The sequence below is a fragment of the Lagenorhynchus albirostris genome, chromosome 4 (genome assembly GCF_949774975.1).
Source record: "Lagenorhynchus albirostris chromosome 4, mLagAlb1.1, whole genome shotgun sequence".
NCBI classification, from domain to species: Eukaryota; Metazoa; Chordata; class Mammalia; order Artiodactyla; family Delphinidae; genus Lagenorhynchus; species Lagenorhynchus albirostris.
Genome location: NC_083098.1, coordinates 90,633,900 through 90,645,647, shown reverse-complemented (window position 1 = coordinate 90,645,647; position 11,748 = coordinate 90,633,900). Strand labels below are relative to the sequence as shown.

Below are 11,748 nucleotides of genomic sequence, written 5' to 3'. Positions count from 1 at the left end.
TGTTGTTTTGTTAATTGTCTTGCACTTTATCAATGCCATATCTCTCTCAAAATTAAACGAGATATTTAACAATCTAATATGCCTATGCCATCATCTTTATAAACCAGATAACATCATTCCCCTGCTTATAACCTTCAAATGGCTTCTTCATGACATTTAACATGACACCCAGACTCTTAGCATCACTTTTATCTCTCTAAAGTCTAAACAACCTCTCCTCACTCATTCTTTTCATTTTTTTAAAATTGTGATTTCCATTTTATTGTTTTTTCAGAGAACAGTATTTCTTTAGTCTTTAATGACTTAGCCCTTACATGGGCTTTGGTGGAGGTCTTGGGGCAGCACTCACAGGTGTAAATTGGGGTGGAGGTATTCAGTCCTTTCAGCTTCAGGAGAACAATTCCTGAACAACTTGCTGTAAATGGCACAACTTATGCAGTAATGTAGTTTCACATACAGCTTGGGAAGCACATAGGTGTCCAAAACATTCACTTTGGAAATGTCCCTGATGGCTGCAGCCTCTACGATGTTCCAAATGACCAACTCCTTAATGACCTTATCTTTGCATGTATCAGGCACAGTTGGTGCAGCAAATAGGCTGCACCTGGCCTCGGCCCTTTTTGGCACAACCATTGTTCCTTCTTTTCTTAGTCATCTTGGAAATGAGGAGGAATGAGAGCTCACTCTTATCAAATGACAATGAATGTTTTGCTGTTCTTAGAACAATCTAAATTCTTTCATCAATTTTCCTGTTCAGGATTTTTGCACCTGCTTCTTCTTTTGCTGCGAGCTCATTTCCTCACCTTTTCACATAGTTTATGTACATCTTTGCTCAAACGTCATCTTCTCAGGAAATCTTTCCTTTATCATGTTGTCCAAAATACAACTATCACTACCCCAGGCCAATCACAAACTGACAATTAACCACATTTTATTTTCCTTCACAGTATATCTCCACATGATATATTACAGAATTTAAAATATTATAAAATACATCTTTGTACATGTTTTGCCTCCTGTTTCCATCCCCCAATAAAATTTATGTTTCATGAGCAATGGGACATTATTTACTGATCAAATGCAAATAGTTGTCAACAACTCCTATCAATCTGGTTGCAAAAACCTGCACTAATTGTCTCTGTCTGCTGTTGCAAAGAAGTGTCTTGGATTTTGACCAGTAGCAGAGGTGGGTCATAACTACAGAGTACTCCAAACCCTCCCCAAAAGAACTGACTTTATTTGGAATTAAATGTGGGAAACCACAAGACTATGGTGTTCTTCAACTCAGTAGATATTTGGGTGATAAGCAATTAAGATGAGGCTGGTAGCACCATGAGAACAACAAACCAAACCATAAGCCAGCTAATGTACCAGAGAGGACCAGGAAAATAAACAGCTAAGAGGAGTCCTCATGGAGTGAAAACAAACCTTAAAGTCTGACCTCAGAAAACTACCCTTACAGAGGGACCTGAATTTACCTGAGTCAAATGATAGAATATTTTGTACCTCATGGAATTGTCAAAAACAATAGAGCAATCAACCAGAAATTAATGGAGCATTTCAGTTGGGTGTGATACCAACACAGACAAACAACTTAACAGAGAGAAAAGAAAAAGTGCAATGGATCAAAGATAGCTGAACAAAAATCACTGTCATCCCAGTGTGATTGTGCACATGCCAAGGATATGCCTTCTGAGAAATAATGTCAGAGCTTTAATGCTATAAAGAAGTAGACATCACTGAAATAGTTCAGCCAACTCATTCAACAATATATAACAACAATAACAAGACCAGGGAAAATCTTATACAAAGTTGCTATATTATATTGTCTAAAACATGTAGTTTTAAGAAAAATAGTTATAAGGCACACAAAGAAAGAAGAAAGCATAATCCATACACATGGGGGAAAAAAGCAGGAAACAGAATCTGGCTTGTAAAAAGGCCAAGATGTCAGATCAAACAATGACTTCAAAAGGAGCCATTTAAAATATCTTCAGAGGAGGATTGTTGCAAGATGGTAAAGTGGGAGATACTAGACTTAGTCCCCCGATGAAAACCAATCAGACAGCTATCCATGAAAGAAAATCACCCAGGGAAGTTTCAAGAGTCTAATTAAGAACCTACAGCAACACAGTGAGGCAAAAAAAAAAAAAAAAAAAAGAATAACCACACAAAGTATCACAGAGGAGATCAGCTTAGCAGAGAGACAGCTGAGTACACAGAAGAAAGGTGGGGGTTATCAGTATCAGGCACATAGTGGGTACCCTCAATGTCTCCAGTGACCTGCTGTTCAGAGGACTCTAGAAGGCTTTGCTGTCAAGGACATAACAGTCCCTATGAGAGTGGCAGACTCCCCACAACTTTTTAAATTCTGTAATATTTTATGTAATGTTTGTCTGCACAGACCCCAGAGGCCAGCTTTACAGAGGAAACCAGTAGCTTTTGTCGCTGTGGTAACCAATAACCATCACCACTACATACCCTTCAGAGAAGGAAACACTGATGCACTCCCCCACCCCCCCACCCCCCACCAAGGTGAACTCTACCAAACATTAAAAAAAAATACCATTATTTTCACAAACTCTTTAAAAAGATAAAGAAAAGGGAACATTTCTTATTCATTCAATGAGGTCAGTATTATCCTAATAACAATACTAGAAAAAGATACCACACAAAAAATAAAACTAAAGAACAATGAATGAATTGATACAAAATCTCTCCACAAAATACTAGCAAACCAAATCCAGCAATATATTAAAAGGGTTATACATTGGGGCCAAGTAGGATTTATCCCAGGAATGCAAGGTTGGTTTAAAATCTGAATATCAATTAATATAATACACTACATCAATAGAATAAAAGAGAAAATCATATGGTCATCTAAATACATGCAGAAAAAGCACTTGACATATCCAACACCTTTTTATGAAATAAACCACTCCACAAACTAGGAATAGAAGGAGATCTCCTCAAAAGATAAAAGGCATCTAAAAAAAGTTCACAGCTAATATCGTACTTCATGGTCAAAGATGAATGCTTTCCCCTTATGAGTAGAAACAATACAAAATTTTATGTTCTACCCATTCCATGCAACATTTTCCTGGAGATTCTAACCAGAAAAATGAGACAAGAAAAGAAAAAAAAATTAAGCATCCATATTGGAAAGGAAGAGGTAAAACTATCTCTATTTGCAGATGGTATGCATCCATATATAAAAAATCTGATTGAAGCCACATAAACTATTAGAACTAATAAACTAGTTCTGTAAGACAGTAGGACAGTAAGACACAAGATCAATAGAAAAATTGAATTTTATTTCACACTAACAATGAAATCTGAAAATTAAATTTAAAAAACTATTCAATTTACTATGGCATCAAAAAGAATAAAATATTTAACAAATAATTGTAAAACTTATACTCTAAAATTTATAAAACATTGTTGAAAGAAATTAAAGGTCTAAATAAATGGAGAAGACACCCTACGTTCATGGATCAGAAGGCTTATAATATTAACACAATACCACAAAAATTTATATGTAGACAATCCAAAAGCTATGAAAATGTCACTTGGCTTCTTTGCGTATTTGACAAGCTGATACTAAAATTAATATGAAAATTAAATGGATCCTGATTAGTCAAAGCATTTTGTAAAAAAGGACAAAGTTAGGGTACTACCACTTCCCAATTTCAAAATTTACTTCAAGCTACAATAAATACAGCATGACACTAGTTTAAGTATAGACATATAGATTAGTAGAATAGAATTGATAATCCAGAAATAAAACTCATACCTATGGTCGGTTGACTTTTGACAAGGATGGTAAGACAATTAAGTGGGAGGAAGATTAATAGCTCTTTCAACAAATGATGCCAGAACAACTAGATATCCACATTACATCATCAGCCACATTAAATAATTAATTATTAAATCAAAGAAACTTGATGCTTTCCTCATACCATATACAAAATTTAAATGAAATTATATCATAGTCATAAATGTAACAGCTCAAACTTAAAAACTCTTAGAAGAAAATATGAGTAAAATTTGTGACCTAGGGTTAGGTCAATGGTTTCTTAAATACAAAACCAAAGCACAAGTGACTAAAGAAAAATAATTGCAATTCAAAAAGTTACCATCAAAAATGTTTAAAGCCAACCCACAGAATGGAGCAAAATATTTACAAATGATATATCTAATAAAAAATTATATTTAGAATATAGAAAGAACACTTAAAATTGAATAATAAAAATATAAATATCCCAAATAAAAATTGAGCAAAGTATCTGAATAAACATTTCTACAAAAAAAAAAATTCAAATGATCAAAAAGCATATTAAAAGATGGTCAACATTGTTAGTCAATAATGGAAGGTAAATCATGAACACAATGAGGTCCTACTTTGCACCCACTATGATGGCTATAATTTTTTAAAAAATTAAAAACAAGAATCTATTTACAAATATTTGTGATGATATGGAGAAATTGGAACCCTCATATACTGCTGTACATAAAATGATGGATCTCTCTTGTAAAATAGTCTGACATTTTCTCCAGAGTTTAAAAATACAGTTACCATATGTACCCCACAACTTGATTCTAAGTATACATCCAAGAGTAGTGAAGACATAAATCCACACAATAACTTCTACATGAATGTTTAGGACATTATTCAAAATAGCTCCAAGGTGGAAACCACCTAAATATCTATCAACTGATAAATTGATGAATAATATGTGGTATACCCATAAAGTGGAAAGGAATGAAGTAATGATACATGCTACAACATTGATGAACTTTGGAAACATCTTTCTAAGTGAAATAAGTCACCCACAAAGCACCACTTATTGTCTAATTCCTTTTACATTTTACATCTCCTTTTATCTTTTTTTTGCATCTTTATAGTTCTTTATCCTTCCCAAATAAAATCATATACTTATTATCATTTGCTTCCCTTTTAAAAAAAATTTATTAGAGTGTAATTGATTTACAATCTTGTGTTAGTTTCTGTTGTACAGCAAAGTGTATGTCATACATATACATATATCCACTCTTCTTTAGATTCTTTTCCCATATAGGTCATTACAGAGTATTGAGAAGAGTTCCCTGTGCTATACAGTGGGTCTTTATTAGTTATCTATTTTATATGTAGCAGTGTGTATTTGTCAATCCCTGTCTCCCAAATTATCTCTCCCTGCCTTCCCGCCCACCCCTGCTTTCATCCCTTGTAACCATAAGTTTATTTTCTACATCTGTGACTCTTTTTCTGTTTTTTAAATAAGTTCATTTGTACCATTTTTTTTAGATTCCACATATAATTTTTAGTCTTATGACAATGCATATTTGGTTATTTGAAAGCCTTGAATTATGTTTTATTTTTTTCTGAAGTGTCCATATGAGAATTTCTAGCCATATTTTTTACAAAATGCACCATCTTCTCTTAAAACAATTTAGGTTAAGAAATGTACACAGTTAGATAAGTGCAATATGCTTTAAACATATGTTCATTTTTTGCCACTGAGATTTCTGTTTGGATTTTATACATTTTCAAACTATTTCAAATTCTTTTTATTATTTGAATGTTCTAAGGGGTTTGTAAGCAACTCTCTAATAATCTTTAATATGTATGTGATTCTGCAGTAACTAAACATCTGTGAACATTACTTAAGCTATATAAATTATACTAGAAAACTGTATAAACTCTCTTAGAATTAGCATCACAGGAGAATCAATAAATAGAAAAAAATAAATGAGCTGGAATAAAAATAAGCAAAATCATGGCTTCCCTGGTGGTGTAGTGGTTAAGAATCCACCTGCCAATGCAGGGGACATGGGTTCGAGCCCTGGTCCAGGAAGATCCTACATGCCGTGGAGCAACTAAGCCCGTGTGCCATAACTACTTAGCCTGCGCTCTAGAGCCCACGAGCCACAACTACTGAGCCCACACACCACCGCTATTGAAGCCCACGCGTCTAGAGTCTGTGCTCTGCAACAAGAGAGACCACCGCAATGAGAAGCCCGTGCACTGCAACGAAGAGCAGCCCCCACTGGCTGCAACTATAGAAAGCCCACGGGCAGCAACAAAGACCCAAAGCAGCCAAAAATAAATTAATTAATTAATAAATCTATTTTAAAAAACCAAATAAATAAGTAAACAAAATCAGCAACCTGGAAATATAGTCATTGCATTATCTGAACTTTGAAAATAAAGCTATATGTCTAAACATGTGATGTCATAGTCAATTAAAATATAAATAATAGAGGTGAGGAGTGAAGATGGTGGAATGGGAGGATGTGGAGTTTGCCTCTCCTAATAAAAACCTACGTCTGTTTAAAACTTATAAAATATAGAAGGTGACACTAAAGCTACTTGGTACAGAAAGTTGAAAGAAAAAGAATAAAAATCCCTGTCTGAAAAAAAAAAAAGAATACATCAACAAATGGAACAATTCTCACAGAGAATTGGACACTAGCAGAGGACCTTGGACACTTAAGGACAAGAAAAATTTCTGCACAACTGGGTAGGAGAAAGAAAGAAAAAAAGAAAAGAAAAGAGGAAGTAAGACAGGACCAGTATCCCTGGGGGAGAGCTGAAGGAGAGAAGGGGTTCCCACACTCAAGAAAGCCTCACACGGTGGGGGGATCAGCTGGGACAGAAAGGGACCTTCAGAGGATCGGAGGGCAATGTAGCAACTGGCCTGTGGAAGGCAGGCCAAAGTAAGACCTATGCACATGGTCCGTGCTGCAGCCCTGTGCACCCCAGCTTGAGTTATATGTGTGCTGGTGTGGAGGAGGGCTGGGTGCTGGAAAGTGGGGTTGGGAGAGTGGACCAAGGGAGGGGTCAGCTGTAGACAGTGAGGAGCTACACAGTTGGGAAAGTTTGCAGAGGAAGCCCAGGACACCATACAAGCAAGGCACCATTTCTGAGTAGCACACAAGGGGTGGAACTCCACTGCAATGCCCTTCCCCACCCACTGACCCCGGCCTCTATGGATAATAGCACCCCTCAAGCCAAAGCTTCCTCTACCTGCACAGGCCCAACCAGGCCTGAGTGCCACATCCAGTAAAGCCCCCTCTAACAGAGCAGGTCCAGGCAGGCCTGAACACCAGCCCCAGCAGCCATGACCATCAATGCCTGCACCCCTGCCCGCCTGTGTGGGCATGTGTTCTCAGGGGTAGCTTCAGGAATGGACACTTGTGGGAGGAACACACACAGAGTTGGATCTGGCACAGCAGGTCCAGAGACCTATCTAGAGATCTTGAAGGCCTCCTAGGAGGCAGGGGTAGGCTGTGGTGGACAGTGGGGGCAATGACACTGATAGTGGAGGCCCCAGGGAATTTTTCTGTTTGTATGTTTTGTTTTGTTTTGTTGTCTTATTTTTAACTTTTTAATATAATTTTTATTTTTCTATTTTTATTTTTTCTTCTTTTGTTCTTTTTTGTTTGTTTTTTAATTTTTTTGTGTGTTTTTTTTTGTTTGTATCTTCTTTTTTGGCATTTTTGAGTGTTTGTATTTTGTTCTCTGCTTTTTTTTAGTTTGTTTTTTTTTGCTTTGTTTTTTGTTAGTTTTGTTTTAATTATTTGTTTTGGTTTTTAGGCTTTTTGGTTGGTTGGTTAGTTGTTTTCTTATTTTTGGCTTTCTTTGTTTTTTGTTGTTTGTTTTTGTTTGTCTAGTTTTGTTTTTATTAGTTGTCTTGGGTTTTGTTTGCCTGTTTGCTTTGCTGTGCAGCTTGCAAGGTCTTGATTCCCTGGACAGGGGTTGGGCCTGAGTCCCGGTAGTGGGAGCACCTAGTCCAGGCCTCTGGACCACCAGAGAATTCCCAACCCCAGGGAATATTAATCTGCTTGAGCTCTCCATGAGGTCCCCATTTCACCACCAAGACCCAGATCCACCCAACTGTCTGCAAGCTCCAGTGCTGGATGCCTCAAGCCAAACAACCGCTAAGAAGGAACACAGCTCCACCCATCAGCAAAAATGATGTGAGAGAGAAATATGTTAAGACAAAGGAGCAATGTAAAAACCTACAAGACCAAATAAATGTAGAGGAAGTAGGCAATCTACCTGAAAAAAATTCAGAGTAATGATAGTAAAAATGTTCCAAGAGCTCAGAAACAGAATAGAGCACAGATTGAGAAGATACAAGAAAAGTTTAACAAGTACATAGAAGAATGAAAGAACAAACAAACACTGATGAACAGCACAATAATTGAAATGAAAAATACTCTAGAAGGAATCAATAGCAGAATAACTGAGTCAGAAGAACAGATAAGTAAGCTGGAAAATAGAATGATGAAAATAACTGCCATGGAACAGAATTAGAAAAAAGAATAAAACGAAATGAGGACAGTCTCAAAGACCTCTGTGACAACATTAAATGCACCATCATTTGAACTATAGGGGTCCCACAAGAAGAAGAGAAAGAGAAAGGGTCTAAGAAAATATTTGAAGAGATATTAAGGAGTCAAAACTTACTTAATATGGGAAAGGAAATAGTTACTCAAGTCCAGGAAGCACAGAAAGTCCCATACAAGATAAACCCAAGGAGAAACATGCCGAGACACATATTAATCAAGTTAACAAAAATTAAATACAAGGAAAAAATATTAAAAACATGACAGAAAAAGCAACAAATAACATACAAGGGAATCCCCATAAGGTTATCAGCTGATTTTTCAGCACAAACTCTGCAGACCAGAGGGTAGTGTTATGATATATTTAAAGTGATGAAAGGGAAAAAACTACAACCAAGATTACTCAGCAAAGATCTCATTCAGATTCAAGGGAGAAATCAAAAGCTTTACAGACAAGCAAAAGCTAAGAGAATGCAGCACCACGAAATCAGCTTTACAAAAAATGCTAAAAGGAACTTCTCTAGGCTGAAAACACACAAAAAATAAATAAATAAATAAAGAGAGAGAGAGATCTACAAAAACAAACCAAAAACAATGAAGAAAATGGCAATAAGAACGTACATATCGATAACTACCTTTAGTGTAAATGGATTAAATTCTCCAAACAAAAGACACAGGCTCACTGAACGGATACAAAAACAAGACTCATACATATGCTGTCTACAAGAGACACACTTCAGACCTAGGGACACATACAGACTGAAAGTGAAGGGATAGAAAAAGATATTCCATGTGAATGGAAATCAGAAGAAAGCTGAAGTAGCAATACTCATATCAGACAAAATAGACTTGAAAATAAAAATGGTTATAAGAAACAAGGAAGGACACTACATAATGATTGAAGGATCAATCCAAGGAGAAGACATAACAATTGTAAAAATACAGGTACCCAGCCTCAATATATAAGGCAAATGCTAACACCACAAAAGGGGAAATCTACAGTAACACAATAATAGTGGGGGACTTTAACACACCACTTACACCAATGGATATATCATCCAGACAGAAAATTAATAAGGAAACACAAGCCTGAAATGACATATTAGACTAGATAAACTTAATTGATATTTATAGGAAATTCCATCAGAAAGCAACAGAATACACTTTCTTCTCAAGAGCACACAGAACATTCTACAGGATAGATCACATCTTGGGTCACAAATCAAGCCTTGGTAAACTTAAGAAACCATATCAAGCATCTTTTCTGATCACAACACTATGAGATTAGAAATCAATTACAGGAAAAAAACTGCAAAAAATACAAGCACATGGAGGCTAAACAATATGTTACTCAATAATCAATGGATCACTGGAGAAATCAAAGAGGAAATCAAAAAATACCCAGAAACAAATGACCATGAAAACCTGACAATCTAAAACCTATGGGATGCAGCAAAACAGTTCTAAGAGGAAAGTTTATAGCAATAAAATCCTACCTCAAGAAACAAGAAAAATCTCAAATAAACAACCTATCTTTACACCTAAAGTAACGAGAGAAAGAAGAACAAACAAAACCCAAAGTTAGTTGAAGAAATCATAAAGATCAGAGCAGAAATAAATGAAATAGAGATGAAGAAAACAATAGCAAAGATCAATGAAACTAAAAGATGGTTCTTTGAGAAGATAAACAAAATTAACAATCCTTTCTCCAGACTTATCAAGAAAAAAAGGAGAGGATCAAAATCAATAAAATTAGATATGAAAAAGGAGAAGTTACAACTGATACCACATAAACACAAAGGATCATAAGAGACTACTACAAGCAACTATATGCCAGTAAAATGGACAACCTAGAAGGAATGGACAAATTCTTAGAAAGGTACAACCTTCTAAGAGTGAACCAGGAATAAGTAGAAAATATGAACAGACCAATCACAAGAACTGAAATTGAAACTGTGATTAAAAGTCTCTCAACAACAAATGTCCAGGCCAAATGGCTTCACAAAAGAATTCTATCAAACATTTAGAGAAGAGTTAACACCTACCCTTCTGAAATTCTTCCAAAAAATTGCAGAGGAAGGAAAACTCCCAAGTTTATGCTACAAGGCCACCATCACATCAGGTTTTGATATCTGATACCAAAACCAGACAAATATATCACAAAAAAAGAAAATTACAGGCCAATGTCACTGATGAACATAGATGCAAAAATCCTTAACAAAATACTAGCAAACAGAATCCAACAATACATCAAAAGGTTCATACACCCTGATCAAGTGAGATTTATCCCAAGGATGCAAGTTTTCTTCAATACACTCAAGTCAAATAATGTGATTCAACACATTGACAAATTGAAGAATAAAAACCATATAATCATCTCAATAGATGCAGAAAAATCTTTTGACAAAATTCAACACCGATTTATGATAAAAGCTTTCCAGAAAGTGGACTGAGAGGGAACCTACCTCAACATAATAAAAGTCATATACAACAAACCTACAGCTAACATTATACTCAGTGGTGAAAAACGGCAAGCATTTCCTCTAAGATCAGGAACATGACAAGGATGTCCACTCTCGCCACTTTTATTCAACATAGTTTTGGAAGTCCTAGGCACAGCAATCAGAGAATAAAAAGAAATAAAAGGAATCCAAATTGGAAAAGAAGAAGTAAAACTGTCACTGTTTGCAGATGACATACTATACGTAGAAAATCCTAAAAATAGTACCAGAAAACTTCTAGAGCTCATCAGTGAATTTGGTAATGTTGCAGGATACAAAATAGGTACACAGAAATATCTTGCATTCCTACAAACTATCAACAAAATATCAGAAAGAGAGATTAAGAAAACAATCCCATTTACCATTGCACCAGGGAATAAAATACCTAGGAGTAAACCTACCTAAGGAGGTGAAAGACCTGTTATCAGAAAACTATAAGATACTGATGAACAAAATGAAAGATGACACCAACATTTGGAGAGATATACCATGTTCTTGGATTGGAAGAATCAATATTGTGAAAATGACTATGCTACCCAAAGCAATCTACAGATTCAATGCAATCTCTATCAAATTACCAAGAGAATTTTTCACAGAATTAGAACAAAAAATTTTACATTTTCTGTGGAAACACAAAAGACCTGAATAGCAAAAAACAATCTTGAGAAAGAAGAACAGAGTTGGAGTAATGAGGCTTCCAGACTTCAGACTATACTACAAAGCTACAGTAGTCAAAACAGTATGGTAATTGTACAAAAACAGAAATATAGATCAATGGAACAGGATAGAGAGCCCAGAGGTAAACCCACGCATTTATGGCCACCTAATCTATGAAAAAGGAGATAAGAATACACAATGGAGAAAAGACAGCCTTTTCAATAAGTGGTGCTGGAAA

The 11,748-nt window shown here is 35.6% G+C and overlaps 1 pseudogene; it reads right to left on the bottom strand.

Moving 5' to 3' along the window:
- Positions 1–310: 310 nt before the first annotated feature.
- Positions 311–655, bottom strand: LOC132519391 (small ribosomal subunit protein eS26-like; annotated as a pseudogene).
- Between the last annotated feature and the right edge of the window lie 11,093 nt (positions 656–11,748).